This window comes from Quercus lobata, chromosome 11, assembly GCF_001633185.2.
Source record: "Quercus lobata isolate SW786 chromosome 11, ValleyOak3.0 Primary Assembly, whole genome shotgun sequence".
NCBI classification, from domain to species: domain Eukaryota; kingdom Viridiplantae; phylum Streptophyta; class Magnoliopsida; order Fagales; family Fagaceae; genus Quercus; species Quercus lobata.
In genome coordinates, this window is record NC_044914.1 from 44,826,536 (window position 1) to 44,846,908 (window position 20,373).

A 20,373-nucleotide genomic window follows, 5' to 3' on the forward strand; every position below is an offset into this window, starting at 1 on the left:
GAGGTTTAAGATTTTCATGATTTCAATATGATTTTCTTGGGATCCGTGAATGTGTCTTTAGGCTTTCTTTTCTCCTAAACCTAGACATATAAAATGATCAGTTTAAGGGCCATCAAAGTGTTCGTAAGTTGCACAAGCTTTGAGCAAACTCTGTTCAAGCAAATTGTGACCGGAGATGAAATTCTTACCCTAGTTCATCTCTTTCTCTTGAAGAAGTTGCTGTGTATATGCACCGTAGGGTTTTGTGACCAAGCATCTTCTTGATCTTTATTGTTTGGATGAATTGAAGAACTTTGTAACCAACAACCTTCTTAGTTGGTGATTGAAGTCTCGTACTGGGATCCGTGCAATTGGTTAGTGTACTAGGAATCGTGCATCTGAAAGGGGAATTGTCACTACAGAACAAGTCCAATTGGGTATTGGGGTAAGGGTTTAACTGTAAGTTGGTAAGGTACTGAGATTCCTTTACTTGTAACCGCTTGTTGTAATAATAGTGGAGTTTCGGGAGTGGTGACCTGAAAATCACCCAGTGGGGTTTTTGTCGTTAGGTTTTCCCCATTCGTAAACAAATCACCGTGTTATTTATTTTCCGCAGCATATTTAGTTTATTGGTGATTTGTTTGTGGTACCATGCGTTTGCATGATAAATTGATTAATTAATAACTTGGCTAATTAATTAATTAATTTCTATCACAAGGGGTCATTCAGTTTGTGGCCTATCAGTGTGAAGGTCTCGTGCTCCCTGTCCCTCAACCTAGACAAGTTTTTAAACAGAACCTAAGTCCTGGATGGCTTCTCAGACCACAGGTTTAGGGGAAATTAACTACTTTGTCCTCATGACAAGCTTTTAAACAGAACTTAAGTCCTGGATGGCTCCTCAGACCACAGGCTTAGGGGAGATTAACTGCTCTGTCCTCATTACAAGTTTTTAAATAGAACCTAAGTCTTGGATGGCTCCTCGGACCACAGGCTTAGGCGAAATTAACTACTCTGTCCTCATTACAAGTTTTTAAATAGAACCTAAGTCCTGGATGGCTCCTCGGACTACAGACTTAGGGGAAATTAAATACTTTGTCCTCATTACAAGTTTTTAAATAGAACTTAAGTCCTGGATGGCTCCTCGGACCAGAGGCTTAGGGGAAATTAACTACTCTGTCCTCATTACAAGTTTTTAAACAGAACCTAAGTCTTAGATGTCTCCTCAGACCACAGGCTCAGGAGAAATTAACTAATCTGTCCTTATTACAAGTTTTAAAATAGAACCTAAGTCCTGGATGGCTCCTCGGACCACAGGCTTAGGATCTCATTACAAGTTTTTAAACAGAACCTAAGTCTTGGATGGCGCCTCAGACCACAGGCTCAGGGGAAATTAACTACTTTATCCACACTACAAGTTTTTAAATAGAACCTAAGTCCTGGATGGCTCCTCAGACCACAGGCTCAGGGGAAATTAACTACTTGTCCACATTACAAGTTTTTAAATAGAACCTAAGTCTTGGATAGCTCCTCATACCACAGGCTTAAGAGAAATTAACTACTCTGTCCACACTACAAGTTTTTAAATAGAACTTAATTCCTAGATGGCTTCTCAGACCACGGACTTAGGAAAAATTAACTACTCTGTCCTTATTACAAGTTTTTAAACAGAACCTAAGTCCTGGATGGCTCTTCGGATCACAGGCTTAGGGGAAATTAACTACTCTTGACACACGAGAGCACTCCCATAAATGTTAAATAGAACTCAAAACACGAGGTATGTCCCCCGTAAATGAAGTGCTCATTGTATGTGGGTTAGTCCTTAGCATAAGTAGATAGCAACTCTTTATTGCTAAATATATCACTATGTTTGTCTACGACAATAACAACGAATTCTAAGAAAAAAGAGTAATAACAAAAAACACAGATTCTGAGAATAAAGGGAAAGATTCATACATTAACTCCAAAGTTCTATTACATGCTACAAAAGCACAAAAAAAGAGAAAAGTAAAACCCTACAACTACTTTTTCTTTGGATGAGGATCCTCCTTGGTAGTTGCAGCCTTGGATCGGGCATCTCCACTTTTAGGCTTTTCAGCTTCCTTGGCTTGAGAGATCACGTCCTTAATGGTCAGGGTGTCCTCGGACGGAGCGCCACTAGCTGAAGGAAGGCCCTTTTTACCCATACTCGCTTCGACAGAGGTCTCGATGTCAGAGGTAAGATCTTGAGCGCTGGGAACATGCTTAGGAGGAGGTAAGGGTAAAGCGGCTGAAGAAAGATTGGTTGGGATCTCTCTAATGGGTTTTGGAAAATACACCATATCCGCCTTCCTCAGCTTAGAGTCGGCCGGAACCCTTGCATTGTTAAGAGCTTCGTTCTAGGTCACGGTGCAGTAGTCCCGGCACACTTTAGCTACCTCCTCAGCAAGCCTCTGCTCTGTCTCAAGCATCCCTCGTTCATAGGCTGCTGTCTCCATGGCCTGAGCAGCGTCCTTGACCGCCTGGGCCTCTACCTTAGCCTTTTCCAGCTCGGCCTTCAAGCTTAGAATTGTAGCCTTCTCCGTGTCTAAGTTCAGCTTCATGGTGAAAAGAAGCTGGTGTTGGTCCTCGGCCTGAGTCTCGGTGTTCTTAAGCCCTACCAAGGCGCTTTGACGTTTATGCTCAGATTTTTTGAGCTTCTCGGCCAGCTGATTCTTCTCCTCCTTGGCAGACCCAAGCGCCTTCTCCACCTTGCACCGGGGGTTTGACTTGGCCTCGAATTTGTTGTGGGCACCCCAATGCACTCTTCAGCCATGAAGACTTGTTGAGTGACTTGCACAAAACAACAAGAGGATTACACCTAAAGAATACAAGTGAAAAAAGGGGGGGGGGGAGCGAGTTGAGACGCATATGAAACTGTACTCACTATCGCGAGGTCTCTTTTTAGAGACATAAACAAATCAGGTTGCCTCATCCGCCGAAGGGCATCCATGTCCTTTGGTAGAAGGAGGGGCTGCTTTAAGGCTTGGGCCAGGTGCATGGAGCGCCCCTTGCTGGACTTCTTTATAGTGGATTCATAGGGGATAGGGGCCTTATCCATCTCTATCATTGGAGCCCATGTGTGTTGCTGACGACGTGTCTCAATGTCGTCTCTGCTCTTCACAAACTTTGACCTCTTGTCTCGAGGGTCTTTTGTTCTTTGTTGTTTCGTGCCCTTCTATAGAGGCATCTCCCTCTCTTCCAACTCTTGAAGAGGTATTTTCTTCTTCGGATTCGAATTAGCACGTGGACCCTGGTTGATGGGAGGAGGAGGAGGAAGGTTAGCAGAAGCTTGTGTCTTTGGAGCTTCAGGAGGAATCGCTTCCTTACCCCTGTTAGCCATCAGACCTTTTAAGCTCGGTCTCTTTTTAAGATCCATAACCTCAGCTTCTTCGGAGCTTGTTTCAAAGAATGTGGCAGCCTGACCCGGCTAATGAGCTGTAGAAAGCTTGTCGGATTCTGTCTCGAAGTCCAAAATCTCCACAGGCCTCTTGGGAGTTCTCTCATCTTTAGTAAATTGGAATTGGTCTATCTCCTCCTCAAGTGACAAGTGTGAGGAGGAGGAGGCTATCCCTTCCGCTACTTAAACAGCTGCAGGAGGAACTTGTTGTAGCAGTATTGCAAATGGCGAAGGATTTGATTGGGTAAGCAATACCACATGAGGTAGATCCCACCTTGCAAGGAACCCTGGCTTTGAAACTTTTATCCGAGCAAGACGGGGGTTGCCTGCTCTCAGTGCCTGGCCTGCGACTAGGTAGATACGTGACAAAGGCTTGTAACCTAAGATGAGGTGAGCGGCCCGCAGCTGATTGTCTCCACTCACGTATATCTCTGATCTCAATAGAAAGTTGAGCTTGGGAATGTTGACTAAGCTGAGTCTTGGAGAAACGTGCCTTTTATCTACAAAACATCCGAGGAGATAAACATGGTTAGGCTAATGATAAACATTATCCGAGGAGGCAGACTATCAAAAGTAAATAGAGAAAGCTTAGAAAACTAAGGTCTTGACCAAGAAACCTAATCCTAGGGTACCCCACTTGGTGTTCCTACCCTAACTGGGCAGTGAAGACCATCGTGCCATTCCCCAGAGACAACTAGATAATAGTCCTTCATGCCTTTGTTGGACTTTGGAAGGCAGGATATCAACCTCACCTCATCGGATCGAGATTTGAGGTAGTATCCCCCTGAAAGGGAATGACACTTGTACAGATGGGCAACATCGTGCCATGAGAAACTGAGGTTCATTTGGTCATTTAGTACATCCACACAACCTAAGACCCTAAACATGTTGGAAGCACATTGATGTGGACATAATCTATGATTAAGCAAATAGTCCCTAGTTATTCCACCCATAAGAAGTGTCATCCCTCCCTCTATAAAGGCGATCATCGGAATGACAACCTCACCTTCGCTACTATCCACTTGGTGTTCCTGCCCTAACTGGGCAATGAAGACCGTCGTGCCATCCCCTGGAGACAACTAGATAATAGTCTTTCATGCCTTTGTTGGACTTTGGAAGGCAAGATATCAGCCTCACCTCATCGGACTGAGATTTGAGGTAATATCCCCCTGAAAGGGAATGACACTTGTACAGATGGGCAACATCGTGACATGAGAGACCGAGGTTCATTTGGTCGTTTAGTACATCCACACAACCTAAGACCCTAAACATGTTGGGAGCACATTAATGTGGACATAATTTATGATTAAGCAGATAGTCCCTAGTTATTCCGCCCATTGGAAGTGTCATCCCTCCCTTTATAAAGGCGATCATCGGAATGACAACCTCACCTTCGCTACTATCCAAAAGTACACCTTCTAGGGGACAGTATTGTAGACTTACTCTTGGGGGGATGCGGTACCTAGCCCTAAAGCTCTCCATGCTAGCCGAAGAATCTACCAAATACTAAATCTACCCATCTGAATGATAGGAAACACCTCAGAAAGAAGTTTCTAAAAAGAAAAGAAGGCCGAGGAGGATGGTCGAAATTAAAAAGGAGAATATAAAAGAACAAGAACTTACGGTAATAAGTGTGTTTATCTCTTTTGTTTTTAAAGAAGACTTACGGAGAAATCTTGAAGAAAAGATCTCAAAAGTTTTGTAGTTTAGAAAATTCTGCAAGTTAGAGCGCTGGAGATCACTAGGAAGCTTGAGGATTGGTAAAGTATAAGAGAATGCATACCCTCGGGGCTTTATATAGAAGTGGGAAATGAGAGGGAATTATCCCGCTCAAATTCCCAAGGAGAGTCCCAGCCATTGGAACTGAGTTTCACCACAGGATCTGGGAGACAACACGTCACCTGGAGTAATTAATGATGCTTCGTGGGCAGCGAAACGTCAGAGGTAAACCATTATGCATAGAAAACTGAATTTCCACATGTGTGGGCAACAAAATCAAATGGCACTATTTCTTAAAAGTCAAAACTTCGCTCTTCTTCTTGGATAAAAGAAATCCGAGGTTTTGAAGGGCTATTGTAGGGGTAAGGGCCCAAAATTGGCCTACTGAGAAGGTTCAATGACAGAGACGTTTTTTGTGGACATGAGAGCAGGAAGAGAACCTAAAAATATCTAAGAGAAGGCTTACACTACCGCATTAAATGCACAACAGCTACTTTATTGGCCGCATTTATGTGGAGAAGACCTCTGAATAGTGCCACATTGGCTATTGCAACTCACAGAGCACCAGGGAAGGTGGTTGATAGGATAAGCACTCAAGTGGGGGCTCAGATAATCGACAAGTGGAGCGTAAAGATGACACCAAAGAAGATATATAAGGTAGAAGACTCTTCATGGAGTGGGATCGAAAAATAGAAAGAGAGGACACTGTATCAATTTAAACTATCATATTATCCCACTGTGATCAATATACGATGACTATGGCCTCCTCAGACTGAAAGTCCATTGATATCAACACCTCTTATTTATGTTTGACTGCCATTTAATCCAACTCTAGTCGTTGTCCAATTCGTTAGGTCTTAGTTCTTTAGCCCACTCTCTACAAATTCATTGTATCGGGCTCATTGGACTAAGGCTTTATACATTTTGGGCTTGGACCCCAAATTGTGACCTTACACCTGTAATCTTCTGTAGTGTGCCCTTGGTCCTGGTGGTACTGGCAATAAAGACTCTGGTTGCGTTTCATGGGATTTCCAGCCATCTTGTTCGGCCATTTGAAGAATGGCTTGTTCTTAATTTTTTCTAGAACCTGATGCATCGGTTCTCGGAATACTGCATTGACTATCTGGGTGTTGGTAGACCCTAATTGTCTAGCAAAATCTCTCCGAGGTTGGTTGTTATTGAATCGATCCGACCTGAAATCCCTCCTTTCCTGAGGGATAAAATTAGCCTTTCCTTTGCTCAGTTGCTGGTCTTCCTCAACCCTCTTATACTTGTCAATCTAGTCCATGAGTTAGCGTAGGTTGGTGACAAGCTTTCCTGTTAAGGACTTCCTTAAACCATGCTCGGTTGGGAGGCCACTCTTGAAAGTACTGATGGCGACGTCATCAAAGCCACCGTCTATCTCATTATACGTTTCCCAGTACCGGTCCGAGTATGTTTTCAGTGTCTCCCCTTCCCACATGGATAAAGAAAGTAGGGAGTCTAAAGGCCAAGGGACCTTGGTACATGTGATAAAACGAGACCTAAAAGCCCGAGTGAGCTCCTTGAAGGAGCCTATGGAATCTACCCTTAGGCCGTCGAACCATCTCATCGCCACGAGTCCTAGATTGGATGGGAACACCACCTCGTCCTTAGAATGGATAGCCATTCTCTGATTGAAATGGCTCACATGCTCCATCGGGTCCGTTCGCCCATTATAGATGGTGAACATTGACAAATGGAAACATCGAGGAAGACTTGCCCCTTCAATCCTATGCGTGAAGGGCGACTTGGAAATTTGGTTCAAAGTTTTGCTCGTAGCATCATTTCCTAGCCTTCCACGAGTTGGGCTTTTGCTTCTGCATTCATGGTGGTGCCCCTCTTTGTATGAGAAGGATTCATTAGGAGGGGTTCTTGATCTAAGTCGATAACTGCTATCCTTCTCATCGTCGGAAGAGGAATTAGATGGGGAGGGAGTTCGTCTTCGTTGTGCATGGTGTAACTTCCTCTTTAGATGGTCGATCTCCTTTTACATGGCTTTATTATGTTGCTTTTGAGAGACGTGACTCCCAACTTGAGAGTGACTTTTGTTTGTATGTGTAGTGCGCATGCTGCCTTCCTGATCCCTCTTACGCTCAAGGCTGGCGAAAGGATTTTCATGTTGGGATGCTATGGATTCCGCCTGATGTGGACCTGAACCTACCATATTCGACCGTTGCTTTCACTATCACACAAGCTCCTTCCTATAAACAGTGCCAATTGTATGGGCACGATATGTAACCCAAGCCCAAAACATATGGGACCTTGGCCCAATAAGCCCAGCATAAGAAATTTGTAGAGAGTGGGTCAAGGAACTAGGCCCTAGTGAATTGAACAATGGTTAGCATTGGATTGAATGGCAATCAAACACAAATAGGAGATTCTAGTGTCAATGAACTTTTAGTCCGAGGAGATCATATTTGTATATATTGATTACAATTGAATACAAAGATAATTTAGATTGCTACAGTCCTCTCTCTCTTCTTTTTTCTTGCTTCCTTCCTTCTTCCCCCTTTTCTCAGGGAGGGTCTCTCTCATTATATAGCTCCCTCCGAAACATTTTGATTTTACCCTTGTTGATCATCTAAGCCTTCACTTGAGTGCCTGTCCCATCAGACATCCTCCTTGGTTTTCTGTGAGTTGTGGTATTCAAGGTAACACTGTTCAGAGGTCTTCTCCACATAAATGCGGCTAGAAAAGTAGCTGTAATGCATTTAATGTGGTGGAAATAGCTTTTCCCTAGATATTTTTGGGTTTCCTTTTTTCTTGTATGTTCATGAGGTATGTTCCTATCATTGCAACTTCTTGGAGGCTCATTCTAATTGCTGGAATACATATTTGAGCTGCATATGCCACATCCGAGGAGTAATTCCTCCTCGGACCACCTTCCATTCATTCCTTATTCATGAGACTTTAAACTGGGACCTTAAATAACTATTTACCCCTCCTCGGACCATGCAACGTCCTTCGAGAAAAGCCTAAGGCCCAACATCTTATTCTGGGCCTTTATCCCTACATTACTTATTGTTAAGTTTTAAACCACAATTAGATCACATTCAAACCTTAAAGCCATTGCATTTAGTCATAATGCATAGCTTATATTGAGTAATATTAATCTATAAATATTTATTAAACATTATGTGATTAGGTCTACAAATTACTATTTGTAATATTTAAACCATCTAATAATAAAAAAAGGGAAAAAAGCAGGGTGGTGATTATTTAAACAATCTAATATTTATACCATCTATTAAATATTTTCATTCTGTTTCACATTATCTAATTTATGAATAGCATCTACTGAGTATTTTGGAGTTTTTGAAAGCTTTAGATGGGAATTATAGATTGTAGTTGCTAAAAGATGCCAAGTAGTGTATACTGAGAAATCTATATTAATTGGCTTTATTCGTTGACAAATTTGTATGTATTTTATTTTCATTTTAATGTATCTTTTTGGACTTAATTGTATTTGGGGTAGATATACTTGTGCCTTATTTGCCATTCTGAAAGTTGCATTCAGAGTCTACTTGCAACCTTAAGCGACCTGCTCTACTGTGAATAACACGTGGCAAAAAAAAAAGGTCATATTAGAGTACTAACTAGACAAGTCACGCCCATTTCGTGACTAGCCAAGTCACGACAAGATCACGAGTTGCATGATCAGTATATTTTATTTTTTAACCATTTTCTGGTCATTGTGATGATGCAAGCACACCCTCATAGTTGTTGTGCGTGGCACCTAATATTGAATTTTTGTTTACGATTATAACATGAATTTGACTTTCACTTGTATGGAAAGTATTATTACTACTTATTCCTTCTTTGTAAAATCAAATCTCTTATATCATGATTTTGTCTTTCACTTGTATGAAAATTACTAATGCATGATGTCATTAATAATAATTATTTACCATAAAATGCTAGATTGACATACATATTTAAAAAGTTTAAACTAGTTTGTTTGACATTTTGATTAGAATTGTTGTTTATAGCTTCGAAATTTTTATATATATATATATATATATATATAAACATGTATTTGACTCTTTAATTATCAGAACGAAAAAAAGGAGCATGTGTTTTGTTTGAAAAGAGGTGAGGTTTAAGACTTTTATAGATCTTTTTTCAATTCCTAAATGAATGGGAAGACAAGGATTACCAAGAAAATTTGTGGTGGAAATACGACAAAAATAATTGAGATACTAGATTTGAGTCAAAGGGTAGGAAACTCTTTTTAAGATTGGCGAAATTGTCATTTCTTTTCATGACAATTTTCTCGAAATTTAGTTTTTAGAATTTGCATTCTACCTGATTTGAATGTGACCCATGAATCCTCTCCTAAAGAAGATGAACAAGCATTTGAAAATGGTACTTTGGCCACCATCTTCAAATGCTTGTTCATTTTCTTCAAAGAAGGACCATGGGTCTCATTCAAATCGGATAGAACACGAATTATGTGAACTAAATTACAAGAAAATTTTCATGAAAAGAAATGACAATTTCTGCCAATCTTAAAAAGAGTTTCCTACACTTTGACTCGAATCTGGTATCTCAATTATTTTTGTTGTATTTCCACCACAAATTTTCTTGGCAATCGTTGTCTTCTCATTCATTTAGGAATTGAAACAAGATCTATAAATAAAATTTAATAATTCAATTTTGACAACAAAGTTGGAAATCAAGCACTTAAAAGAATAAAAATTTACATTCTAGGAGATCTAAGTGTTAACAAGAATAAAAATTTGGAAATGGTGGTTGTGGGGCCCAACAATTCGTGGACCAGGCCCATTTGCCCTTAGAGAGTCCGAAGGCCCAATCCGAGGAAAGCTGTGGCCCAAGCTCTACAACGCAGAGCACAAAACAATTTTGGGAGGCAGCCGAGGACAGTTTAGTCCTCGGCAGATCCATAATCCCACCAGAATAAAGGGGTGAAACTGGTATAGGGACAAATTCGTAAGAAGATCCAAAATACCTTGGGGAGGTTATCCTTACTACCCTTCCAGATAAGACCCAGCGCCTGACGGAGCCGTACTCTGCAGCTTTATCAAACCATCCCCAACAATTCCGGGATTGGACTGATGGGACAAATGTCAGTGTTTGTAAAGATTGACCCTACACGTGGACGAAGGACAGCGAATGCAAGCTAGTATAAAATAAGGAAGTAAGTAAATCTGGGAGGGAGCCCCATCCCACCCCAGAAAAAAGGAGGACTACGTGGGGAAACATCTCAACAACACTAGACTTCACGGAAGAAAGTCCGTCGTTGGGTAACCGGGATAAGACCTCAAAAGGTCCTCGGATCAACTCCGAGGAACTCCACCCCACGGGGTACGACGCCTTAGAGTTTCCTCTAAAGCCATGACCGGGCATCGCCATTTGGCCAGCGGCTAGCTTTTCAAGCCCATTCTCTACAAATCATATTGTGAGGGACCTTTATTGCGTCAGCCCAAAAATGTTAGTGGGCCGCAAAGGAATCGTGTCCTTACAATTGGCGCCGTCTGTGGGAAAGCTTGTGCGCGGGCGCAGGTGGCGGTGGAATCAACTCATTGGCAAGCACAAGTTTTTGCGGTCTCCTCTGTCTCCGGTGACGTATGGTTGTTGCTCCGACGTACACTTCCGCTAGGGGCTACGCCTCGTAGCGTTAAGGGCGCAGGCATCTCTAGGGGCTTTCAGCCTCAGGCCAACTTTTCTCGCCCTGATGAAGGGGCTTATGGTCGAAAAATAAACCAAGTACATTAAAAGATCATAAGTTTTGGATAGAACCAAGGCCTTGCATGGTCCTCGGACTCAAGCCTATGGGGAAACCAAGTACATAAAAAGATCACAAGTTTTGGACAGAACTAAGGCCTTGCATGGTCCTCGGACTCAAGCCTATGGGGAAACCAAGTACATAAAAAGATCACAAGTTTTGAACAGAACCAAGGCCTTGCATGGTCCTCGGACTCAAGCCTATGGGGAAACCAAGTACATAAAAAGATCATAAGTTTTGGACAAACAAGGCCTGCATGTCCTCGGACTCAAGCCTATGGGGAAACCAAGTACATAAAAAGATCACAAGTTTTGGACAGAACCAAGGCCTTGCATGGTCCTCGGACTCAAGCCTATGGGGAAACCAAGTACATAAAAAGATCACAATGGGAACCAAGTACATAAAAAGATCACAAGTTTGGACAGAACCAAGGCCTTGCATGGTCCTCGGACTCAAGCCTATGGGGAAACCAAGTACATAAAAAGATCACAAGTTTTGGACAGAACCAAGGCCTTGCATGGTCCTCGGACTCAAGCCTATGGGAAAACCAAGTACAAAAGTTTTCATTATTACAAGTTTTGGACAGAACCAAGGCCTTGTATGGTCCTCGGACTCAAGCCTATGGGAAAACCAGGTACAAAAGTTTAAATTATTATAAGTTTTGGACAGAACCAAGGCCTTGTATGGTCCTCGGACCCAAGCCAATGGGGAAACCAACTACTCGGATAAAAAAAAAAAAGTTTGAATTTCGTAAGATAGGCTACTTGATAAAAAGGTCAGGTCCCTTCATCCACGGCTTAAACACCTTAAAGGGTAAGGCCCAGCGAAGGGGTAAGGAAGGTGCTAGAACGTCCCAGTATTTATTGGCCTAAGAGGGATGTTCATCTGGTGGGTGATATGTCTTCAAATAGTAATCTCTCACACGGCACCAAGCCTTCAGTTCTCTCCTCGGCCAACATGGGTAATTATTACTTTTCACTGGTCGGCCTTATTGCGCTAAGCGTTTTTATTAGAGTTTTAGCGCCATCTTTTTATTATCAAGTATTTTGGTCTTAATTAATATTGATTTAAACGATATGTTATTGTGCCGAGCGGCGCTAGCAAACTTATAAAACAGAGACAAAACACGCAAAATGAAATAGAAACAACTTTTATTAATATAAGGAATTATTACAATGTACAAAAAGGGGCTTCAACAAGCCTATACAAAAGAGGGGCTGCCGAAGCAGCATTAACATCCACAGTACAGATAAGCAAACGGTCAGGCGCCTTTTTAAACTCGTCTTCAAAGTTTCTCCAATCTCTGCCTCATTGCTGCTCGTACTAAGAGAGGAACTCACTTCAAAAAGAAAATGGATGAAGAAGAAGGAAATAGTAAGGAAGAAATCAATGAAGAAGATGGAGGATATGAATGAAGAAGATGAAGGACATGAGTAAGAGAAGGAGGAGAAGAAGAGGGAGAGAGATGAAGAGACAAAGAGAGGAGCAAAAGAGGGAAAAGGACAGCACTAGGGCGGAACTGGTGCTGGGAAGACTATAAGAAGAGGACGGGGGAGGGCACCAGGGAGCAAAAGAGGGAGAAGCAGAAGCACTTAGCCCCTGCCTCAGCCCTGACTCCTAACACGCTGGTGCCATATTAGGTACGCTCGTGAGGAGCCGGGTGGTGCTGGTCTTGGTTGTTCTCGACTCAGTCACGCCGAGAATTCGACATGACGAGCCCCTGCTTCGGATTTTGGCTAAAAGAGAGGCGGGACAGATCTTAAGTCTGCGCCACCCTTGCCCTGACCGAGCCATTTCAAGTTTTGTCAGAATATGGTGTTTTGAGGAGGAGCGTGGTTCCTTCATCATTCGTTATGGAAGGCGTATGCGGATATGATGTATAGCAAACGGGCTAAGTGGACGCTAAAAGAGGGTGTGGGTTTCAGATTTCAGAAGGAAGGAGAGGAGTCTGTACGAAAGTCACTGCCTCCTGCTTGCCTTCTTATAGGAGGGGCAAAACGGGTGGAATTAAATGCGTTCAGAGTTTCCAAAAGAATTTGAAGAGAAAAGAGGCGCCCGTTCCGTTTCCCCACCTTATCAGATGAGCCGCCGGACATAAATATGCCTCGTGAAGGGAATTCATTTAAGGGCGCGTCTGGGACATCCAAGCGGCAGGAGTAGATCACGAGCGGATTAAACGGAATCCCTTGAAAACCGGCTGACTTCCTGGGAAACCGCTCACATAAATGCGGGGCCAAACTGAGTGGGCCATATTAAGGGCCCGGGTTTGCCAAAACCCTCCTTTCCAACCCGGAAGTCGGATAGAAGGGTTTTGAGGGGCTATTGTGGGGCCCAACAATTCGTGGACCAGGCCCATTTGCCCTTAGAGAGTCCGAAGGCCCAATCGAAGGAAAGCTGTGGCCCAAGCTCTACAACGCAGAGCACAAAACAATTTTGGGAGGCAGCCGAGGACAGTTTAGTCCTCGGCAGATCCATAATCCCACCAGAATAAAGGGGTGAAACTGGTATAGGGACAAATTCGTAAGAAGATCCAAAATACCTTGGGGAGGTTATCCTTACTACCCTTCCAGATAAGACCCAGCGCCTGACGGAGCCGTACTCTGCAGCTTTATCAAACCATCCCCAACAATTCCGGGATTGGACTGATGGGACAAATGTCAGTGTTTGTAAAGATTGACCCTACACGTGGACGAAGGACAGCGAATGCAAGCTAGTATAAAATAAGGAAGTAAGTAAATCTGGGAGGGAGCCCCATCCCACCCCAGAAAAAAGGAGGACTATGTGGGGAAACATCTCAACAACACTGGACTTCACGGAAGAAAGTCCGTCGTTGGGTAACCGGGATAAGACCTCAAAAGGTCCTCGGATTAGCTCCGAGGAGCTCCACCCCACGGGGTACGACGCCTTAGAGTTTCCTCTAAAGCCATGACCGGGCATCGCCATTTGGCCAGCGGCTAGCTTTTCAAGCCCACTCTCTACAAATCATATTGTGAGGGACCTTTATTGCGTCAGCCCAAAAATGTTAGTGGGCCGCAAAGGAATCGTGTCCTTACAGTGGTTAAAAGAGTGACATCGTACATTGTGGTCATGGTAGTTAGGAAATGTTTCCTACGGTGTTATCATCTCATTTTAGCCTATTTCTTTTTCCAAAATTTTCACTGTCCTTGAAAGTGTTCAATACTATTTTGAAGGTTAGTTTTACCACCTCATATTCTCCAGTTTTTCATATATGCAATTCCATTCTCTTGATCATAGATTTGTATAATCTATACTTTCAAAAGCGAATTTATACTTTCAAAATAGGCTTTCCAATTTTTTTTCCCTATTTTGAGGTGTAAATTGTCTTTTGAATATCATTGAGTTTAGATCATACAAATCCCTAATCAAGTAACGAGATTCCTTATATTTAGAATTGAAGAAGATAGATCAGTATAATTGGCATATAAAATAATCTCGAACACCTTCAAGAACAGTGAAAATTTTGGAAAAAAGAAGGAAAAGTGAGATAAAAATAGGATACGGTAAATGATGGTCACTCCTTTGACCATCATTTACAAATTTTTCTTCTTGGTTAAAGACAAGGAATGACTATATTGTGAATTCCGTAAAAAATCACCAACGTCAAGATGACCATTGACAATTTCTGCTATTCCTAAAAACAGTTTTCTCCCTTCTATTCCAAAGCTTATATAACTCGACCATTTGAGTCTTATTTTTACAATTCGTCAAAGTCTACTGGAAATTGATTTAGGAATTCGAAAAATGTCTATAAATTAAATGTTTATGACTACTAGTTGGAAATAAGCACCAAAAGGAAAAAACAAACTTACCCATTCGTGAGCTATATTAATGTTATACCCTATATCTCCACACCAATACATTATGTGGACACCATCACGTGACACCCCCCCGAAAGGGTTTTTAGAGAAAAAAGAAAAGAAAAGAAGAAGGTTTTATGGGTTTTGATTTAGAAATCATGAGTTTTGAAAAATGAAGAAGTCACCACTTATTTTATATTTTTTAAAAGGAAAAATAAAGCAAAAAAAAAAAAAAAAAATCATTTTTATTTGATTGACTCAATAGATAAGAAAAATAGTTTGTATTTCACCATGGTTGGGTTCATGGTCAAATTACATTGTGGAGATGTGTGAGGCACCCACACATATCTGATATGTCTACCGGTCTTCACTAATGTTTAATTAATTATTTAATGGCCATAATAATATTATTAACTGAATTTGTTATATCAACTCAATCAAGTACTCTATCATAAAAAAAAATAAAAAATAAAAAAACCTCAACCAAATAGTAAATTTTATGGCATAATGACCTAAAACTAAATCATGTGACAGATAAACAATAATAATAAAAACAACATGGAAATAATAAAAACAACATGATAATAATGGAAACAATGTGATAATAGTGAAATTAATAAGTGTAAGCAATAGAAATAACAATTATATTTTGCAAAGCATGTCTAAAGTCAACTCTTCTTCTTTATTTTTTTTGAAATTTTTATTTGGATGACAAAGAGTTGAATTTTATTTTGTCCTTGGATCCTATTCTGCAAATAGTAGTCATTATTCATTTAACATGTTTCAAAAGAGATTGGGCTTCTTTTATTTAATTTATTTAGTCTTTTAGTCTGGTGAGAAAAGGGGGGTTGGATTTATCCTATTTGCTTATTAGACATGGGCTCTTTTTATTTATTTATTTATTTTTGAGAAACAGAACATTTTTACAAACAAAAAAGAGAAACAGATCAAGAACCGGCTGAAAAAAAATAAAACAGAGTAGAGAGCAGACTATAGAATGTCATGACCAACAATCTCGAAAATAAAAGGAGTTTCTTCTAACCATATCATTTTGGATTCTCTAAACTGGGCATGGGCTTATTTAAAGTCAGGAACAACATTATATACAAATCATATAAGGAAGGTTTATGTTCCATCAATTATTTTTAAATCATCAGCATTATTAAAAAAAAAAAAAAAAAACAGCTAAAAAAACCTATTTCTATTTTCCACGACAAAATCAAACCCGATACCGAAAATTTTTGTTCTCCTTCCCCCAAATGGCAAAACCCAACTCTGAACGCCATTCCTCTTTGTTCTCTATTTCTCTCCCTCATCTCTCTTCTCTACCCTTTCAGCATCCTCTAATTTGTTTTTCAATCAAACCCGATAAAACCCTAAACCTCTTCAAGAACTGAACACCATCGACTCTCATCATTACAGTTTGCACACCCAGGCCAGGCCACAATATGTGTAAAAAAATTCTCTCTGATTCGATACCCAAAAGTGAGTGTTGCCCAAAATCTCTTGGTTCAATTTCTCAAGAACTCCTTGGTAAGATCACCTTGAATCCTCAATCTTCCTTATCTTCTTCCTTTTTTATTGCTGTTGTCCTTATCTATTTGCTTATAATTAATTTGTGGTTTTTGTTTCCATAGTTTTTGAACATTCTTGAATTAGGATGAAATTAAGATGACTTTGAGGCTGAAGGATTGATTTGGGGTTTTTATTAGTTTTGGGATTTTGGGGTTCCTAATTAGGGTTTGCTGCAATTATAGATTTCAATTGCTAATATGTTTCCTCTTTGTTCTTTTTTGTTTTTCCTAGGGGAACAACATAGAAGATCAAATTCTACCTAGGCTTTGTCTCTTGGCGTTTTGAGGAATGGTTAGTGATGTTTTTAATTTAATTTAGGATTTCCTCCCTAACCTCTGTTCTCTTTATTTATTTGTTAGTAGGAGTGAAATTGTGGTTTTTGGGTCCAGTTTAGCACTTTGGTTTACTAATTTGTGTGTGTGTGTGTGTGTGTGTGTTTTTTTTTTTTAAATAATTCAAAGCTTCTGAATAAGGTTTTAAATAAATTTTGGGTTCTATTTGTTGTTATCCATATAATTGTAGACAAGCTATGAGTCTTCCATATTTGAAAGACTTAATCCTCATCAAAATATATGAACGCTAACAAAAATATTTTTAATTTTGCATTTCATAGGATTTAGTTTTCTGCATTTTGGTTGGTTGGTTTTGATTTAATTTATTGGGTATCAAACCTGTGAAGAATTCTGGAGAGTAAGCTTGATCAGCTTTGTGGAGGCTCTTTGTGTTCTAAACCTGCTTGTATGTTAGTTCTCAGTGCACCAATGAGCTCTAGCAAATCACACATCATCTCCTTGTAAGAGCAAAGTGGATGGTGAGGTTTTGGGTTCAAGATCCAGCCAATGTATGTGTAACTTACTTATAAAAAAATGTAGGTTAGCTCAGTCTTTAGGTTTATCATAGCAATTTCTGTTGTAATTTTGTACAATATCATCTCTATTCCATTTCAATTCTTTTTATACATTGTATAGTTTCTTCTTATAGTGTTATGATTGTTACTCCCTATAAGATGCATTAAGATTTTATTTATGTTGCCACTTCCCCTATTGTTATATCACTGAATAATCCTCTAGACTTATTATATTTATAAATGCTCTTGACCGATTTCTGTCTTTGAGAGAGACCTGAATAATGGTAAGTGGCCTACTTTGCAAATCAAATTCTTTTTGAAGCTACTGGCTGAATTCCACGTTGATGATAGAATATTGAAGGGTTGATTTGGAACCATTGTAATGTTTGAATAGTAGATCTGCTAGGCAATAATACCAAAAGAGCATAATCAGCCCAACTTAGAGTTATCTAATCTAGAAGAAATTTGAAAGTCTCAAATTTTGGAAGCCTTGAACTATTTAGAATTGCTTTTCAAAAGGATCTTGCTGTTAGTCATTTGCTGTTATTTTAATGACTTAATTTAAAAAAGATTGTATTAAACGACTTCATTTTAGGAGGTTTGGTTATTTTGGTGTTTTAGAAGGTGTAGAAGTGGTGGAAAAAGTTCTGTTTACATAATGTATATTTTTTACTTTGAAATCTTTTTGAACATGTACTTTTTTTTTTTGCCTCCTATCCATATGGTTGTGGCATGTTCTTTTTGATTTTAGGGTAATTCTATAGATTTCTTAGAGTAATGCAGGATGGAGGTTGTCTAATCTTGGCTTTTGAGTAAAATTTGATGGCCAAGATTGCACCATATTTGTCACAAATAAAAAGATATATGTTGCAAGTAACAATGGCAAAATTGTTGATTGATGTGCAATCATTAAAATGTTGAATTTTGGTTAAAAGGTTGATATCAACCTAATTTTTAGCATCTTTCACAATTTTAAGTGAATACATGTAAATTTGGTCAAATGTTAATTTTTATGCCTTACAAGGCTTTGAGGAGGACATAAATTTGATTTTGGAAGATGTTGGAAAAGTCAACACCAAGAGGGAGAGCAAAAAACTTTAGGTTGGTTCATTTTCTCATTTTACTTTACTTTTAATCTCCCAAAGGTGCATACTCTAAATGTGGTACATCTATTTTGTTATTTGTCGATTACATATCAAAAAATGTATATGGTAGATTCTTCTTAAGAGATGCAACACAATAGCCACCCCTCTCTCTCTCTCTCTCTCTCTCTCTCTCTCTCTCTCTCTCTCTCTCTCTCACAATAGTGGAAATAATGATTTCAAAAATTGTGTAAATTGGCATTAAGTTGCCTTTTCAATCCCATTGAGGTCTAGCATCTTTGTCAATGTTAGAATTTAGATACATCTTGGACATCAAGAACGATTAATGTAATTTATGAAAGATACTTGATTGAATGAGTATGGAATTAACTATATTTGTGTAATTAATTGTTTTGGAGGGTACTTATATCAGTTATATATTTTCTAAATATGATCTCAAGCTCTTGGTTATCATGATATCTCATTGTATGTGATAGACTTTATTACTTTGTAAGTGATAGATTTTATTGGTTTGGTATATAATTTATACCATGATATTGATTTTTTTTTTTTTCATATTAGGGAAGTTATTAATAGCTTTCCCATGCATTGCACTGGTTAGCGACTAGTTTTGCTGAAAACTGAAAACATTGTAGTAAAATAATTTTTAAATGTGTAAATAGTGACATGAGACCTAATTTTAATGAAAATTTTGTTGAAAAAAATTTTGTTAAAACACTAGTGCACGTTTTCAAAAAAGAAAAAAGAAAAAAGAAAAAAAAAAGGAAAACGTTGAAACGCAGATGCGGGTCTGTTTCAACTGTACCCAAATGGGCACTAAAAATGTTTAGTATAAGGAAAACATTAATGAAATTCATGGATATGTAATAGCATTTGTGATCAAAATGTTTTATTTATTTATTTATAAGTGTGATCAAAATGTAATAAATTGAATTAATTATAACTAATTTATTTCTTTAATGATACTTTTTACATCTAAGCATCACCATCAGGCGTGCCAAATGCCAAATATTAGGCATTTGGCACACCAAACACCAAAAAATTCCTCAGGTGTTTCAAATGCTTGGAACGGTACGGACACAAATGCCAAACCAAAAAAAATGATTTTTTATTCGACTTTTCTCTCTCCTCCCACTTCTTTAATTGATTTTTTTTCTCTCTTCTCACAATCTGTCTCTCCCTCCCAATCGATGTTCTTTCTCTGCCTCTTTCCTCTTCAGAGCAAATTCCCAGCTCCTCCCTCAACCTCAACCTTAACCTCAAATATCTTTCTCTCTCTTTGCACCTCAAATCTTACCCAAATAAACTTCTTTCTTCTCTCTTTATTAAGCGGCAGAGCTATGGATTGGGTGGTGGGGTTTTTGGTGGGTTGTTGGTTGAGTTTTGGGTTTGGGTGGTGGAGTTGGTTGTGATTTTGGTATTGGGTGGTTCCAATGGGTTTGGATTTTTGTTGGTTTTGGAGGTGGGTTGCGGTGCCAATGGGTTTGACCAAACCCAAATCAAAACCATATCGTCGTCTGAAGCTGCGTCGTCCTCCACTGCTGTTGCCGTCGATCTAGCTGCCTCGTTCTCCACAACTCGCCCCTAACCTCGATGCGTAGTCCCTCATGCCACACCGATCTCGCCGCCTTGTTCTCCACAACTCGCTGTCGTCCTCTTTGATCAAGTTGTGGGTGTGAGATTTGGGATGGTGCTGTGGATTTGAGATTTGGGATGGTGCCGATGGGTTTGAGATTTGTGGTTGTGGGCAGTGTTGTGGTGTTGTGGATTTGGTGGCAATTTTAGTTAAATATTATTTTAATGTGTGATATATTATTTTAATGTTTAGAATCCAAGAATAAAAGATGTGATAAATGGTGAATTGTAAAATGGTGTGTTAAAATAATAAAGTAGGTTTTTGGTGTGTCAAAATGACATTTTTTATAAGAGACCCGATGGTGATGCTCTAAATGTTTTTGTTAGTCGCAATTTAAAAATGAAAATAAGTTGGAGGTACAATTTCTTAAACTTCATTTTTTTTAAGTACAATTTTTATATAATAGACAAAAATTAGATTTAATATTCTTATATATTAGGCCCATTAAAATTTGAACACATGACAAATATTTGACATGTGTCCACAGACTCTGCACCCCCAAGCCAGTTTTTTT